Source organism: Puma concolor, chromosome B2 (genome assembly GCF_028749965.1).
Source record: "Puma concolor isolate L17-30 chromosome B2, mPumCon1.1.hap2, whole genome shotgun sequence".
Taxonomy (NCBI): Eukaryota; Metazoa; Chordata; class Mammalia; order Carnivora; family Felidae; genus Puma; species Puma concolor.
In genome coordinates this window covers 95,933,762-95,952,500 of record NC_141671.1, presented here as the reverse complement: position 1 = coordinate 95,952,500, position 18,739 = coordinate 95,933,762, and positions in this window count along the sequence as shown.

Sequence of the window (18,739 nt, the reverse complement as noted above, 5' to 3'; positions counted from 1 at the left end):
GCCAGCCCCCACAATCAAGAGGCCAGGTGACTTCTTAAAATAAATGAGCCAGTTCCTTTAAATCTCTCCTTTTTTTCTCACTTGATAGATAGCTACATAGATAGATCTTTTGGTTTTGTTTCTCTGGAAATCTCTGACTGGTATAATCCCATTTATTCTTATTATGCTGTTTCCTTGTTTGTTGCTTTGCCCACAATAAAGGAGCAGTGAAATATACAAGAATATTTCTTTTGTACAATTAGGACTTACTTTGGAGAGTGAAATTTTAGCTATTAATAGAATCAAAGATAGATAAAATAGGCCAGATCCTGAGCCAGGATCTAAATAAGCAAGTGAAAGAGTTAGGTAAAAATATCACAGGTTGAGTTGCAATCTGCTGGCAGGAACACTTTACAAGCCGAAAAAAACAAATATCTGAACTTATGAATAATATTCTGATCTGATTACAGCAGTTGGCTTCCATAAGACCAAGATCAGAATTAATGAAGTAATTTTTTTAATGTTTATATATTTATTTTTGAGGAGGGGAGGGGCAGAGAGAGAGGGAGAGAGAATCCCAAGCAGACTCTGTGCTGTCAGCTCAGAGCCTGATGTGGGAATTGGTCTCACAAACCAAGAGATCATGACCTGAGCTTAAACCAAGAGTCAGACACTTAACTGACTGAACCACCCAGGGGCCCCAGAAGTAATATTGGGTTCTACCTTGTTCCTGTCTTCTTGGTAACTAACACAATGTCTGTGAGTGGGCTTTTTGTTTATATACCCATTAATATTCTTTGAATATTCATTGAACATTGTTATGCGCAAGATACTTTCCCAAGGTTGGAGACAATTGAGACATAAGAGATTCACAGTCCCTTCCCTCATGGAATTTACATTCTTGTAGAAGAGTTAGATGTGAGACAACTTACAGACACCATTAATTGTTTAATTCTGATTGTGACAAGGGGATAATTAGAGAAGTAGAGAATGCCATGAGAACCTCGTAGGAGAGCCTGACCAAGCATGTGGGGAGTGATGAAGGAGCTGAGCTCTGAAGCACGAATGGGGCTGTGGGGCAGGAGAGGTGTTTCAGGCAGAGGGAATATATGTAAAGCATCTGAGACAAGAACTAGATGGACTTATTTTGAGGCCTCAAAAGGAGGCAGGTGCAGCTGGAACTTAGAGAACCAGAATGGAGTATGAGGTGGCTGGGTGTACAAGAGCTTTGGCATACTCTGTAGGTCTAGTAGGAACTGTTGTCTGTTTCCTATGGCAACCGGAAAGCTATTTAAGGGTGTTAAACAGAGGTGATGAAGGATTTGTTGAAGGAACGAAGGGCTGTTTGAGATACAGTAATTGTACTAACAGTACAGAGACTGGAGTTTTTTGATAATTCTATACAATTGTCTTAATTTTAGAGAATATTTTCTTTCCTGGTAGAGTGTGTGTGTGTGTGTGTGTGTGTGTGTGTGTGTGTGTGTGTATGATATAATTCCTTGTTGTTTTTGGCCCATTTACTATAAATAGAAAGTCTTATATGAACAAAAACAGAGGCCAATTTTATGATTTATAAAAAATGAAAAACTGTACCACTAACCACAAATAAGGAGCACTTATTAAAGAAATATAATTTAAAAATTCTTCGGAAAGTATGGTAGGTGAAAGAATTTTCTCCAAAGTAATGCTATGGATTTAATTATTGACATTTACTAAAGATTCGTAACAAATTTCTCCAAGGCTGCCACTTTGCTGTAATATTATACACCATCATAATATCTGCACACTATTCATAATGAATGGTTGAATCATATATAGTTATAGCTAATCAAAAACCATTACAAATGTATTTACTCTCTTTAAACACTTTCATATTTCATTATAAATGGCCGATTGAACACTTCCACATCCATTACAGTATTATATTTCCATTCAATTTACTATTAAGATTTCTTGAACAGCTACAATGTAATAGTAGCTATTGTGCATTATAAATATTTCATCACTTCTCTGTGGTAATCCATTTCTCATTTGCTTGCCAAAACTTATGAAGTGCTTATTAAACATTGATATATAACATTACAGCACATTATATGAAATATTGTTGTCTTGCATATCAGCTTACTGGTAAACCTTGAAGTTGGCAATACTTTAATCTGCATTATCCAGTCTTTATCCTTCATTATAAGCAATGAATATTGCTATGTCATTGGATTGGGGGGAAATGGATCATTTCCAGGGAAATCTTTACCAACTTAAACAATTTTCTAGTTTTATGGAGTTAATTTGGTGTTTGCCTGTTAGTCTGTGAGGGAGGGCAAGTTGGAGTAACAGTGCTCTTTTCCATCTAGAAACTTCTTGGACTCATAGGGAATCTTCAGGCCCACTGAGCCCAACTTTCCTTCCACATTTTCTTTATTTTGAGTCTGTCTTTTGTCAAATTGGGCATCATACTGTTCAATATTTCCAAAGTTAGTGACTCACATCTTTCTGCTTTGAGTTGAGATGGACATTTCTTTTTAGCAAGTAAAAATACTGGAAAAGAAAAGAAATTTCTTCTGGTAATAGTTTAATAGAATCAAATAATGTGAGAATTTGAAAGAGAATTTTAGGAATCCTTTAATCTGGTGATGGTAAATTCATGCTCACATGCACCCACCTTCCCCTTCCTTGGCAGATATTACTAATTGAACTTTGTTTCCTGCTGAGCTGGGTTCAATCTGTCCTCCAGACTTCCCCTACTAGTTTAGTATTTATGGGACTTCAGATGGTATCTATTTGTTGTCCCTGATCAAGAAATGATCCCTGATCAAGGAAATAAAAGCATTTATAAGTGAAATGATCTGGCCAAAGTCACTCTTCCAGTTAGGGTATCTAAACCGAGGTTTTCTTAATCCCAAACTAAAATTTGTCCTATCATTCCAAATATAAATTTTCTTTGACTGTACCTTACTCTCCTGAGGCCCTTCCAAATGGTGATCTTTACTTTTTCATGCAATTTCAATGATGGAAATTATTCTTAGTTTTCTGAATTAGTTATTTGAATTGTGTCATCATTCTTTTCTTCCTAGGCTTGATGCTTTCCAGAGGAGGCTATAGATGAAGTATGGAATATTCAGCAATAATTATGGTAGAAAACATATTTTTATGTATTACATGCTTTCATACCTGATACAAAATTATATAAAATATCAATTTTACTAATTTTCACTAATTTTTACTAATTGATTAGTAAAAATCAATTTTACTAATTTTCACACTAGAGCCACTTACTTTAATTCCCAATTCAAATTCATTTTCTGATGAGCAATGGAATAAAGGTTTTTTTAATTAGTGAAAAATTTTCAGGAAAGACAGTGTCTTGTTTATTTATATGAAAAGAGATGACAGACCTTATATAATTCCCTGAGAAAAATCTGAGCCTATAGGGAGAAAGATGTTACTTTTTCCTTAGGGGAGGATAATAATGGAACCACTCTGATTATATTTAAATAGATGCCCAGTGTGGTACCAACTTTATGGGGCCTGAGAATTGTAATGGGTCTCCTATTAAAAACCACATTAACCCTCCATTGACTCTAATGACTTCTGTCTTTTGGGAGTTGGATTTCTTTGTTTATTCCATATGGGACTTATTATCTTGAGGGAAAGTTAATAAGATTTCTTCCAGACCTGCTTTGCCATGAAGCCTTGTTAAATTCCAAGACTAATAGGAAATGAATTGAGCTAATAAAAGATACCTTAACAGTTAAAAAATCTTGGGGAAAAATTGAAAAGGCAATTGGTAATAGCATTAAAGAACAACCTTAAACATTAGCTACAGAACTCATAATGATCTTTAGTATATATATATACATATATATATATATGTATATATATATATATATATATATATATAATTTGCTTGTCCTGATGATTCATGCATACTTCCACCTTATCTGTATTAGCTTCATGATTAACTATTTGGGATAGCATTCATGTAGCTAAGAAGTTGCTTGTCAGTTAGCACAAAGTGCTGGTAATTAACTTCCTAAGGCACCTCCATCGCTGGGCAAAAATAGGCTCGATAAATTTATACCATGTCATACTGTATGACAGAAGCTCATCCATCCTCTGATTTCAAACAAGGTATTAGAAACAGGTTGAGTTTCCTTGACAAATATAACCCAGAACTGACATTTATATAAAGCCAATTCATTTTATAACAGTGATGACTCACTTTGAGACGAATGTATAGTAACAAACTTAGCAGGTATTTTGAGCTGACTAGGAGCACAAATTCTTGTAATTTTACATTATTTCCAGGGACTCTTGAAAAAGTGAAGTCTATGTCACCAGAAGCCCAGGGTCTTTTAGTTACTACTTGTGGATGCCTGGGGAGTTCAGCTCGGGGAGGGATGTCATTTCTACAATTTGTGATGGATTGGTTGGCACAAATAGCATGATGGGAATCTGAGGAAAATGAGAAAACAGTATTTCCATTCTTTTGAGGTAAAATAAAAAGATGTGATGCTGCACTTTTTTAAAAAGGGAAGTTAACAAAAGTAAACACAGCAAAATTCTAACCTGTCTCTTCTCAAGTGATATATTCTTTAAAAACAAACAAGTCAAAGTTGATGTTCTTCTTAAGAAAGTAACCTTTACTGGTCCATTTCTATGGATATTCAGCCTATTTCTTGAATCACTGCATTTTCCTCAGAATAGAGATGGCAAGGGTTTTAAGCTGTGAAGTGTTAGGCACCAGTGTGATGTGTGAACACTGAATTTGGACTCAGATGGCCTTAATTCAAGCCTCAAATCTGCCACTTAGTAGTTATATAGCTTTGGACATGTCACATAACCTTCCCCATCCTCAGTTTTTCTCATCTTTGAAGTGGACTCAATAATACCTGCCTTGGCTGGTGTGTCACATGAATCGAGATCTATCAAAGGAATTGGTGATCAGGAAAGAACTAGAAAATTTAAACTAGAAAGGGATTTTCATCTGAACATTACTTTGATTTGAGGAAGTGTAGTAAATTTCTCTCTCCATTTATTTTCTTCTTACTCATGTTTGTAAGACCCACTGGACTTCTTAAAATGTTGCCTTAAAGAGGGACTTAAGGATTATGAGATCTGAGAAGCTAAGTGACCCACTGTCTACTCCACATGTGATTTCATGCATTCCTCCTTGGTTCTCTGGTATTTTTTTTTTCATTTATGCCTCATTATAAGCCATATTTTAGATTGACCCACAAACATGAAAAAATCAGTAGTTGAACATCTTTGGTGAAGTGGATAGGTTGAATAATAACATTTATTACAATGAAAAAGCTATGTAGAAGGTATATTCCAGTTTTAAGGTCAGTTATATATTGCAACCTTGCCATCATTACAAATAACACACGTCAGGAGGAAAAGGAAACTCCGTCTTCAAAGCTCAGTATTCTCAAATGCAATATTTGTGACATTGGAGTTATTGTGGTAGAGGTAAGCAACGTGACCTGGGTGATATTTACACCCTTTCATTCACTTTTATTGAGTACACATTGATGACAGTGGTAGCAACAGTGAGCAGCCCCTACAGCAATGTCACATGGCCCCCATCGAGGGTGTCTTAGATGCCAGGTACAGCGCTAGGTGTTTATACACACTTCGTATTCACTTTTTGTAACAACCCTGCCAGATACTCCTTATAGATTCACTATTTTATAGACATGGGAGTGAAGCTTGGGGAGGTTAAACAACTCATCAAAACACACATAGCTGGCAAGTAGAGATGGCAGGAGATGAAGCCAGATTGGTCTGACTCCAAAGTCCAAGCAATTCAAAGTTCTAGATACCACTGTCACCCCCTAAAAACTGTGAATGCCTTTTATTTATATTGTAAGATACTAATTTCTTGTGCAGCTCTCTGGAATCTGAATCATCTACATTGTTTTATATATATTTCCTTTTATTTTCTTTATTGTAATAACTGAAAGGGAAGAAGGAAGGAAGATAAAGAAAGGAAAGAAGGAAGAAAGAAAGAAAAGATAAGCTCACTTAGGTTAAATCCATTTTTGAGGGTTTTAGTTCTTATTTCTTGACAGGATGATATACTTCTGTTTTTAAAAATTATCTGTTCTCCTTCTGTAACCAATTTGTTAATCATGTTTTGGTGACTGACTTTTGGGCACATTTCCCAGAAACTTTAAGGCAACCCTTAATAAACACTAATAAGTCTGCATGCAGAAGAAGCCTATTATTATTCATGGACAGTATTACGTAGAATTAAACTTTTGGAAACTGCACCAAACACATTCAGCTAGACATGAAAGTAAGCTGAATTTCCATTTGGTTTGCTTCTTGCTGAGCCTTCAAATTATAAAGTGAAGCAAAGCCAAAAGATTAATACAATGAAAACAAAGATTGGGAAATTAAATGACACGATGCAATTTTCTGCCTCATCGGGCTGGCACCAATAATATGCAAAGGAAAGTGTGCTTAGTGTTGGTTAGCTGCTGTATAAATGCAGGACAATCAGTCTCCTTCTCGAGGGAGACTATTTTCTTGAATCATATGGCCATTGACTCTTCCAATTACCAGAGCCCCCACGCACAGTTCTGCTCTATCTATTTTTTTAACTTTCTGCTCTGCTCTGCCATGGTATTGTTATTATTAGCATTTACACAGGTACATGCTTTTATATTATCTGAAATATTTTAGTGATAGCTTCAGGGCATACGTAAAAACCTGGAGCCTACTGCCACATTCATAATTAAATAATAATAGTATTTTATAAAATGGATCTTTATGGGTAGTTGAAGGCCATAATGGTCTATCTTTGAATCATGCCTATCAGAGAAACATTAGCTCATGGTTGATATCTCACATTTGGGCTTCTGTTGGCATGCCACTCATAATGTATCATTACTGATCATTGTCAAGATTCATTCTAAAGTGATTTGGGTGATAAGAAATGGCTCTCAGGTACCCCCGGTGTTTTGTGAAATTACGTATATCACAGCTGTTATGTCTATACTACCGAAATTCTCCAGATGATTCTGACATCCTCTGGAGAATTAAATTGTTCATTAACTTTCAAATTTCTCTATAACTCTGCCTGACAATATAAACCAGTCAACAGTAATCAGTCTCCTGTGAGGTGCAGAGCACCACACTGGATCAGAAGAAGGTAAAATAAAGAACAGACTGGTGCAGGCCTCCAGCACCTTGGAGAGAGATGGATCCATCGGTATTACTTCTGGATCATCTTCAGACACCAAACAGAAGCCAATAGAGTGGTCACTCACCTACTTCCTTCATGATCCAAGGCCTTCAGTAGGATCCTTACTCTTTTCTGCTGAAGGCAAATCCTTTGAAAAGAATGTGGTTGTGCGTGCATGCACACGCGCGTGCACACACACACGTATGTGCATATGTTTTGTTGTTTGTAATAACAGAGGGCAAAATGTTCAAAGAAAGTAGTATTTACTATAGAAGATGATCATCTCTCTACTTGTTTGGTGCTCTTGACTTTGTTATTTTACTCTGGAATTTGGTTTTTAGAGGTTGATTTTAAGCTTTTTTCCCTTCAGATTTCTCAAGAGTCTCTGGAGATAATTGATTTCAAATTTTCCATGTAAACAATCAAAATGCTTAAGAGATGTGTAAGGTCCTTTCAAATCATGGAAGATGCAAACCAAAGCTGCTAGATGGTCAAACATCCAAAAATGGGAGGGGAAAACTTGGGCTGAATCGTAGAACAGACTGGAAAGAGAGGATCCATATTCCTGCCAAATTTTATTTTGTTTCCATTTTGCTGATTTTTATAAATTTTTTTTAACGTTTATTTATTTTTGAGACAGAGACAGAGCATGAATGGGGGAGGGGCAGAGAGAGAGGGAGACACAGAATCAGAAGCAGGCTCCAGGCTCTGAGCCATCAGCCCAGAGCCCGACGCGGGGCTCGAACTCACGGACCGTGAGATCGTGACCTGAGCTGAAGTTGGACGCTTAACCGACTGAGCCACCCAGGCGCCCCTCCATCTTGCTGATTTTTAAAGGTAGACATTTGAATTTTGAAATGATTAGCTTAGGATTTACTCAATTTTTGCTGAAGAACATGGTTTGTTTTTTATTTTTGTTTGCTAGACTTCTAATTTGTGGGTTGCTTACCTCCCAAATATGATTGGGATGGAGATACTCAAAATCTGCTTTGGGGCTGTCTGCTTTGAGAATTTCTGATGTGGTGATTTTGAAACATGAAACTAAACCTTGAAAATAATGAAGCTAAAAGATTGAACATCTCATCCTGGCTTTTCTCATTATGATGTTTTTGTCTTTTTAACAGAAATTAACCACCTTTACCCTAGAAAAAGAATACTTCATATTTTGTATAACATTTTGAAGTGAATTTGGGATCTACATTATTTTACTTGAGATAAATTCACTGAGATGCATTATCTCACCTGTTGGGACCTTGATAATACACAGAGGCTGAATAATTTTTTTTGGTTTATATTAAAACTAAAGCTTCAGGTTGTTCTCACTGGCTTTCTGAAGATAGTACGAAGTGAATAAGTGCATGGGCTCTGGAGTATGGTTGTCTTGATTTGAATCTGGTCTCCACCACTTACAGCTAATGACCTTGGGTAATTACCTCTCTGTGCCTTGGTTTCTTCAGCTGTGAGATGGGGATGATAATAGGATCTTTATTATAACATTGTTCTGAGTACTTATTGAGTTAATACATGTGAAGTGCTTAGAACGCTTTCTTTCTCTCATCCCAGATATCTCTTTCTAGTCTGAAACGTCTTAAATAATAAAGCACTTCAAGAAAAATAAAAGTTAATAACAAACTCTTAATGATTGGTAACAGTTTTCTGGGCTGTGAATGCTCCTTTCGATTTTCTTTATCCAATATTGCAGAGACTCTTGATGCTTTCATTACCTTGGTGGAAGAAAAAGAAGGAATGAAATGCAAAAGCACAATGGGCAGATTTTTAATAGAGTGTCTTCCCAGATGAAGGAGCATTGCAAGTGCTACAGTCTTCAACAAAATATATGGCTGCTGAACTTAATAATAAATGTATTTTGGCTTCATCCACTTTTTTCGGTTCACTTAAAGAGAAACATGATCTTTGGTGCATTGTCAAGAAAAAAAAAAAGCTTTATAAGACTTCAAGGCACCAAAACATTCCTAAAGTGGTACAAATTTATTCTCATAAAAAATGATTGTACACCTGAAAAGAGAAATAAAATAAGGAAAGATTTTGGGAAGTTTCTTAACTTTGTAGAGCATATCTAACTATATTCTTTGACTATTACTAAAAAGCTTCTGTATGGGACTGATGGTAGAAATTGCTATGATTTCCTTGACTTCAGCTGCAGTTTTGCTAAAATCATTGATCTCCAGTGGTCTAAAATTGATGTGGATGTCCCTAGTCTCAACGCTGCATGATTCACTCCTATTGAAACATCTTCCTGGGGGCACCTGGGTGGCGCAGTCGGTTAAGCGTCCGACTTCGGCCCGGTCACGATCTCGCGGTCCGTGAGTTCGAGCCCCGCGTCAGGCTCTGGGCTGATGGCTCAGAGCCTGGAGCCTGTTTCCGATTCTGTGTCTCCCTCTCTCTCTGCCCCTCGCCCATTCATGCTCTGTCTCTCTCTGTCCCAAAAATAAATAAACGTTGAAAAAAAAAAAAAATTAAAAAAAAAAAAAAAAAAAAAAAAAAAGAAACATCTTCCTGTAATGCATTGATTTTTTTGTTGTTGTTTCTATGACAATGATAGAGTTAACAGGATTTTTTTTTTGAAAATGTAAAACTATGGGCAGAGCCTAAAAGCCTATAGGATTCATTTTTATTTAAATTAAAATATATTTTGATAATAACTCTATAAATTTCACAAGTAAAATCAATGCTGGCTCTTGGCAGATGGAAACATACTTTGAGCTACAGTTTCAAGATGCCAGTCATGGTTCAAAGAGGAGAACGCCTCCTTTTCACTTAATTCACACTCCACTGAACTACAGAAACAGGAGTTAACTCTGCCAGAGTAGTACTTTTCAAGTAAGTGACCCCAGGAACCACAAGGTCAGACTACAGTATAGTTTATAAGGTTTCAACTTTTACTTCAGTCAGTCCATCAGTCACTGAAGGGTTAAAGATGAGCTTGGGCAAAGGACAAGGGGACTTTGGTTGCCATTTCCTCAAGCTTTTAGCATTTGTGGAAGGTTGAGTCACACCAGTCTTTATTAAATGATGCATAATTCAGTGATAAATTGGTTTAGCTCTGCCTGTTACAAGTCGGGCCTGAGGTTTTACAGGGGTCAGTCTAGAGGCACTGTGGCTGTTTCATGTCATTAGTTTTCATTCAGTTGCAATGTGTAACCACTCTAGCACATGTCTTTCATTAGTGAGTACAATGCACGCTTTGTGTGTGAACATCCTTAGATGGTAAAAGCCAATTTAGAGCTTTCTCACCTTCCTTTTATGTCAGTGGATTCCATCAGACCCACATGTGTATGGAGCTAAAGGTTTTTGTGGTGGGGTCAGGCTCATTTCCCATTTGCATTGCATCCTGCCCAGCTGATCCAGGCTAGAAGCTTTCTCTGAAGTTAATGGGTGTTGAGCACTGAATAAGACCATAGTGTCAACTTGCTAAACTTCCTCCTCTCGAGTTCAGAAAGCTCTTGTAATCCCACTTCCTTTATAGAGCTTTCTTTCCCTAAGTGGGAGAAAGAGAGTTATTCTTTCCCATTAATTCAGATACAAAACCCAGACTTTGGTTTTCTGTCTACACATGCACCCCTTGCCTGCCCCCTACTGGTTCAAGTGCTACTAACAATGTAATTAGCTTTGGGGAAGGTTCTGGCGTGTGCAAGAAGTAATCTGCATGTTAATTAGTCTTTTGTGGGCACATACAACAGCAATTACTACAAAGCTAGAAATTTTAAATATTTTGTATAACACCTACAGTAACAGTAAACACATGGACATTTATAAAATGGACAGTCATGCTTTCAGTCTCAGTTTCTCTACCTCTTTCTTAAAATTGTCTTTTCAGTGGAGATTACATTTGTTTGGGAAGAGAGTAATGTAGCTGCAGTGGGACAGGTTCTCTGAGTGAATCAGGTAGTGATCCTTATGTGCTCAAAGTGTGTACCTGAATGCCTAGTATAGTGGAAAGATTATGGCTTTGCGTTTAGACCAATGGGGCTTTACATCTGGGCTTTATCACTTCTGTATGTGATATTCTGGTGTGATTATCTGAGACTGTTTTCTCAGTTGAAAAATGGATATCCTACTACTTTTCTCTCAGGGTTGTTGTAAGTATGAAATGACATAATATATGCAAATAAACCCAGAGAGGTGTCTGGCACACAGTTGGCACCCATTCATTCATTCATTCATTCATTCAACAAGTATTTTGAAGGCCGATTATGTACTAGACACTGTTTGAAGCATAGAGGATACAGCAGCAAATGAAAGAGACAGACACAAAATACTTCCTGGTGAGATGAGCTAGATAATACATATGGTAAATAGTGTCTTACAGCATATGTTAGGATGAGTGCTATGGAGAAGGACAAAGCAGGGTATGGAGTGCAGGAGTGCAGGGCAATTCTAGTGTCATAGGATGGTCAGGAAAGGCTTCTCTAGGAAAATGTCATTTCAGTAAAGATAGAGGTGAGTAAACAGTGTGGATTGGTAGAGGAAGAACTTTCCAGAAAAGGGAACAGCCAGTGTCCTACTACGGACAAGAGTAGTAGGAGATGAAGCAACAGAGGCCATTTCACTTAAGACCTTTAGGCCATTGTAAGGACACTGGCTTTTATATGAAATGGAGAGTAATTGGAGGTTTTTGATCAGAGAAATGATGTGATCTGATTTAATGTCTTAAGTCTAGTTCTCCTGGAAACAGGCTCAGAGATGCATAGTTGTACTTAGTCGATTTATTTTGGAAATGTTCTCAGAAGCAACACCTCTGAGGGAGTTGGGGAGCAGGACTGGACAAGGGAAGAGCTGAAATGCGATACAATTGCAGCAGAGGCCTCAGCTGATCCACAGGGAGTCCTGCAGCTGGCATGGCCCTTTAGATTTGTCTGAAGTTGAGGAAAAGAGGTGGAGCTTTTGCATCTCCACATTGATGAGTCATTGTTTATGCCTTAAGGGAAGATCAAAACTTCAATGAGGCAGCTCCTGTTGGATAAGGGCAAGTCTAAGAGGAGACTCAGCTATAAGCCATTGGCAGCCAATGCTTCAGGCTACTGGCATCAGAAGTAGTTCATTTCTGAAGGGGGCATCTTGGTGGTACCCCTTAACATCCACCACACTCAGTTTTTATCAAGGCCATGCTGGCTGCCATGTTGAGAATAGGCCATAGGGGGAAAGGGGAAAGGGAAGGTGACCAGTTAGTAGATTACTGAAAAAACACAGGAGGGTGATGTCAGTGGCTTGGATCTGGGTGGGGACGGGCAAAGATATGGGACTCTGGATATATTTTGAATGGAATGTTGACAGGATTTGCTGATGGACTGGATGTAGGCTGTGAAAGTAATAAAGGAGGCAAGGATAATTTTCAGGTTTTTGTCTTGAAACAGTGTCTAGTACATAATTGTTTATGTACCACAAAGCACATCTAATGGAAAAACTAGAAGGAGAAATTTGCTCTTAATGGAGGTAGGGAAGACTGTAAGAGAAGCAGGTTTGGAAGAGAGGGAACGAGGAGCTCAATTTTAGATATACTGAGTCAGAGGTGCCTACTCGACATCCAGGTGGGTGTGCTGAGTAGGTAGTTGGTTACAGAATCTGATCAGGAGAGGTAATTTTCGAATCCTTGGCATGTACATGGTATTTAAGACTTAAACTGGGAGATCACCAAATGAGTAAATATCTCTAGGGGAGATCCCTTAGGTCTAGCTTCCTTTGGCTACCTTTATGATTAGTAATATGTTACTTCCTTAGATAAAGAAGGTCCTTGCTCCCCTCCTTCTCCCCAGCGAGCTGTGATAGTTGTCTAACAGAAAGTTTGGGGCAGACAAAATCATGGCTCCCCAGAGATGTCCATGTCCCCCAATCCACAGACTTTGTGAATATGTTAGCTTCCATGGCAAAAGGAGCTTTGTAGATGGAGTTAAGGATCTTGAGATGGGAAAAGTAGCCCAGATTACCCAGGTAGGCCCAACATAATCGTAATCGTATGAGTTCTTATAATAAGAAGGCAGGAGGGTCAGAGTTAGAAATGGAGATGTGATGTTGGAAGCATAAGTTGAAATGATGTTCTCTGAAGATGGAGGAGAGGGCCATAGGCAAGGAATGCAGGCAGCCTCTATAAGCTGGAAAAGGAAAGGAAGTGGACTCTCTCCCAGAGCCTCCAGAAAGAATGCAGGTCTGCCAAAACTTTGAATTAGCTCATAAAACCCATTTTGGACTTCTGATCTCCAGAACTGTAAGATAATACATTTGTGTTGTTGTTATGTCATAATTTGTTACAGCAGCAATAGGAAACTATTAAGCTAAATAATGTCTACTTTTCCTGTAGGGGATAAATTGTGTTTGGGGAATTAAGAATAGGTAACTTTTAAGGGTCAAAAATTCTAATGTTTGCTTGTAAATGAAAATTCCTTTAATTGTTCCGTCTCTCATCTATCTCTCCATCCATCCAACTATCCATCTCCTCTCTTTCTGGTATATAAAAAGAAGTTACAAAATTGTTACAAATTGCTGAGTTCTCTAGGGTAATTTTACCATTTTGTGAACATGAAACTTACATCATGTTGGCTGAAGGTCTCCACTCTTTTTGAAATAAATTGTTTTGTTTCACAATTGAAGGTACAGGTAGATAAATATAATATTTACAAACAAAATAATTACAACTTATTTTGTTTTTCCATTACATGTGCTTTGTGGTATTTTTACATTATTTATGAAATGCTTTGAAAAATATCTGATCAAGTCATGCTTGCCAACATCAATGGTGCTAAAAGCATAATGTGAAACTCACAAAAATTGTTTTACTTTGCATTTCAGCCTAAGTTAGTGAAATTTATCCTATGGATAGTTTCCTTTTCTTTCCTTTTCTTTCTTTCTTTCTTTCTTTCTTTCTTTCTTTCTTTCTTTCTTTCTTTCTTTCTTTCTTTCTTTTGCTATTGGGTTATTTTTAAAAAATGTAATTAAGTGCCTCCTGTTTTTTTTTTTCCTTAGTAGTTTTTTTTTTTTTTAGCTTCTGTATTGACAATTACAAATCCTTGCCTTCTAAAAAAAACTGTATTTTTTTATATTACAAGATATTCTGAATATCAGACTCAGTGGAGCAAAGTGATTAAGAATATGGAGTTTATCTATAAAATGCGAATCATAATATCTGATTCACAGGGGTATTCTTCATAAATTAAATAAGGGGATGTGTGTGTATTAGGGTTTTCTAGAAATACAGAAGAAATAGGATATATCTAGGAAGAAATTTATTGTAAGGAATTGGTTCATACAGTTACAGAGACTAAGAAGTTCGATGATCTGCTGTCTGCAAGCTGGAGACCCAGTAAAGACAGTGGTATAAATTCAGTCCAGTCTGAAGGATTGAGAACGAGGAACATTGAAGGCAGGAGAAGATCCATGTTCCAGCTCAAGCAAGCAGTCAGGAAAGGCCAAATTCTTTCCTTTTCCACCTTCTTCATCTATTTCTTAAATAAGTTTTTAATTTTAATTCCAGTACAGTTACCATACACTGTTATATTAGTTTTAGGTGTATAATGTAGTGATTTAACAATTTTGTACATTATTGAGTGGTACTTATTTTCACCCATGCCCCCACCCACCTCCCCTCTCTGGTAACCATCAGTTTCTTCTTTGTAGTTAAGAGTCTGTTTCTTGGCTTCTCTTTCTCTCCCTGTGTCTCTTTCTGTCTCTGTCTCTGTCTCTGTTTTTTCCTTTCACTCATTTGTGAGTGAAATCATATGGTATTTGTCTTTCTCAGACTTATTTCACTTAGCATTATACTCTCTAGTGCCATCCATGTCATTGTAAATGGCAAGATTTCATTCTTTTTTATGATATTATATTCAATTGTATGTATATGCCACATCCTCTTTTTTTAAGTTTATTTATTTATTTTGAGAGACAGAGAGAGAGACAGAGAGAAAGGGAGAGAGAAGAATCTTTAAGCCGAGAGAGAATCCTGACTCAGGGCTCAAACTCATGAACTGCGAGATCATGACCTGAGCTGAAATCAAGAGTCAGATGCTTAACTGACTGAGCCCACCAAGTGTCCTAATGTACCACATGCTCTTTATCCTTTCATCAATACATGAACACTTGGGCTGCTTTCATATCTTGGCTATTGTAAATAATGTTGCTGTAAACATAGGGCTGCATGTATCCCTTTGAATTAGTGTTTTTGTATTCTTTGGGCAAATACCCAGTGGTGTGAGTACTAGATCATAGGGTAGTTTTATTTTTAACTTTTTAAGGAAACTCCACACTGCTTTCCACAGTGGCTACACCGGTTTTCATTCCCGCCAATAGTACATGAGTGTTCTTTTTTCTGTACATCTTCACCAACATCTGTTTTTTCTTGTGTTGTTGATTTCAGGCATTCTGACCGGTGTGACATGATACCTCATTATAGTTTTGATTTGCATTTCCCTGATGATGAGTGATGTTGAACATCTTCTCATGTATCTGTTGACCATCTGTATGTCTTCTTTGGAGAAATGCCAGTTCATGTCTTCTGCCCATTTTTAAATTGGGTTATTTGTTTTTTGGGTGTTGCACCTTCTTGATCTGTTGAGGTCCTCAGTGGATTGGATGATGCCCACCAATATTGGGGAGGGCCATCTGCTTTACTGAGTCCAATGATTCAAATGATAATTTTCTTCTGGAAGCACTCTTATAGACACACCCAGAAATAATGCTTAGCTAAATACCTGCAGACCCTGTGATCCAGTCAAGTTGACACATAAAGTTAACCATCATAGTATGTAAATCCAGTATTTGGAACATAGTAAGTACTCAAGAAGTTGTAACTCTACTGATAGTTATCCTTATCCTTCCATAACAGCTGAGTTAGGATTTAGAAGCCTCAACACCTTTCTGAGAATCTTACTTGTTATGCCCTTTTGCTCCTTTATTTTAATAATCCATTTATCAAGCCATCAGTATTCTGCTGCCAGAAGAATTTATAAGCCAATTAACCCTGGTAGCCATATGCTTCCAGTAACATAACACTGTCCTGTATGTCACAGTCAGTGCAGGGAAAGAAAAGTGCATGGTCTCCAGAGGCACATTATTCATCAGCCCCTTTGCTGTAAAATGTGCTACGTTTGTGAAACATTTCTTGGTTATATTTTTAATTTACAGCACCCTGTATTGACCGTTTTGGAAAATAATGATGCTCTCTCCTTATCAGCTCATCTGCTGCCAGTCAGTAATTTCTCTGAATGGATTCTTTCAGCATCAATATACAGTACAAGTCCAGGTGAGGCATTGGCTGTAATAACAGCCATGATGCAGCAGACAGGATTTAAAGTGCCCATTGCTTACACTGGCAAAATGGATGCTAACTAGTGTTTGTTATTTTCTGTAAGAGAAAGCATCTAGAACTATGTGCAAATTATTCCCAGAAGAAAATGCACCTTTGAATGTGTGTAAAAATCTGAATGCTGGTATTCATTTGGAAGTCTGGCTTGTATGCATATTTAAGCTTATGCTTTTTGTTTGTTTTATGTTAGCGAAATAAGGCTTCATAGCAAGGGAGCCTGGTATAATATAATCAGGTGTGTTTAGTAACTTTGGGGAAAAAAATCCCACCCTAGACTATAATTCTCTTCTACCTGCATCTTTTTTTTTTTTCTTCATACTGAGAACATGAATTACTTCCAAGACTTCTTCAAGGAAAGTTTTAATTTTAACCTTCGACTCTAGTCCCCTTTCCAGTTTGAAAGGATTTTTGAAGTCATTTAGGAGGATGCAACACACTTAAAGATCATCCTATGTCCCTTGTCCAAGAGTAAGTGCAAAGCCAGTATTTGCTTACTTCATTAGAAAGCTGTAGTGTTCACTGTTCTTGGAGAGCAATATAAATTGTTGGGAGAGAAAGAAAACACTTGGTTGTTGCAGGGTGGGTAGGTTGTCACTTCCCCAAATTCCTACATCTTTCCTTTCAGAGGACAGTTTTAAAACTTTTATTGTAGATGAATTGAATTTTATTTCTTACCTCTACCTACCCACCCCCCTTCTCCATACCTTTTATGTCAACTAACTGCTAGCATGAAAAATTGAGTAGGATTTTTCCATGTAAGCTTAAAATATTTGCCTGCTTGTTGTCGACTTTGATTCTGTGAGAGGCCGTGCTTGTCATTGTCATAGCTGATGGAAGCCATTTGGCTTATAAATAGTTCCACATAGGAACTTTTAGTGTGGTTTATATGCATAACATTTAAATTATCCTTAAGCCTAATTCCAGTGATTAATTTTACCCAAGCTTAATAGAGCAGTGGATTCAGGAATTACCATTGTGAAATTTTAAGAATGGTCTCGTACTGTCAAAACGAAGGATAGTGACTTAAAGCATTTGCCAGTGTATGCTTATGACTTACATAACAATACACGTGCACTTGGAGGCTGTGTGCAGCTGCAGTGAGTAATGAAGCTGCATCTCTCAAGGGACAAGGTATCATGGCTGTATTTACCATCTGGTTGGATGGTGCTTCCTATGCCCCAAGGAGACTGTGACTTACTTCTGAAGTCCTAGCTTATGATTCTCATGGTGCAAAGAAATTTTCCAGAAATGGGAGTCTAGGGAAATAATAATTATTTCTTTATGCTGCTGAGACTTGAGTAGATGTTCACAGTCCTTTTTTAAATTCATAACTTGTGAGAAGAAGTTTTAAGGCAGCTTTTGTTCAGTTGTGAATATAATTATGTATTCAAACTAGCAATGGAAGTATAAATAATTCACTTTTGAACATTTTGTAATTAGCTGAGACATAAATACTGGATCAAGGGTTTCACTGACAGAATTTCTATTGGAGTTCATGCTTTTTATTAATTATTTTCCTCTGATACAGTTAAAACACCCCTAAATATACTTGAGCATATGTGCATGTGTAGACATAAATGCTCACATAGGTAGGAATATCATATGCTATGTCTAACCTCAAAAAAGGCTAAAAAATTTAATGAATAGGGCAACCCTGTCATGAATCCTGTTTCCTGATGAGATAAACAATGACTCTTAATTAGAAGCTAAAATTTTTAATTAAGATGATTCTGCAGTAATTATCTCAGTTGTCTGCTTCACTGGATTTTAATGAAAAAGATTGATTAGGTATAAAACTAGTAGCATAATTAAACATTCAGGGTGCACTGGCCACTGAGGTGAAAGTAATGTGATTAAACCCTAAAGTACATTCCAAAAAAAACACCAAAAAAAAAAAAAAAAAAAAACAACCCTTAAAGTACATTCCTTAACTAAGTATTTTAGACAGTCAAATCTAATGCAGTGTCAGTAAGCATCATTTTTATGAATAGCTTCAACATCTTAGGGTAAAAACAGGTTCAACCACAGCTGGCTTATTTACACAAAAATATTGAGCACTTACTGTGTGCCATAGTGATATACGTGTTCAAAGTCAAGTTCTTTTATTTAGCAGATCTGGCATATTGAGAAAACCATATAACTTCTCAGCACATTAGTTATCACATATTTAAAAAGGGATAAATAATACTTCTTTATGTGTTTTTTGAGTTCATAAATGAGTCAACAAATATTTAGCCTCTCCCACAGTTCTTGGTATA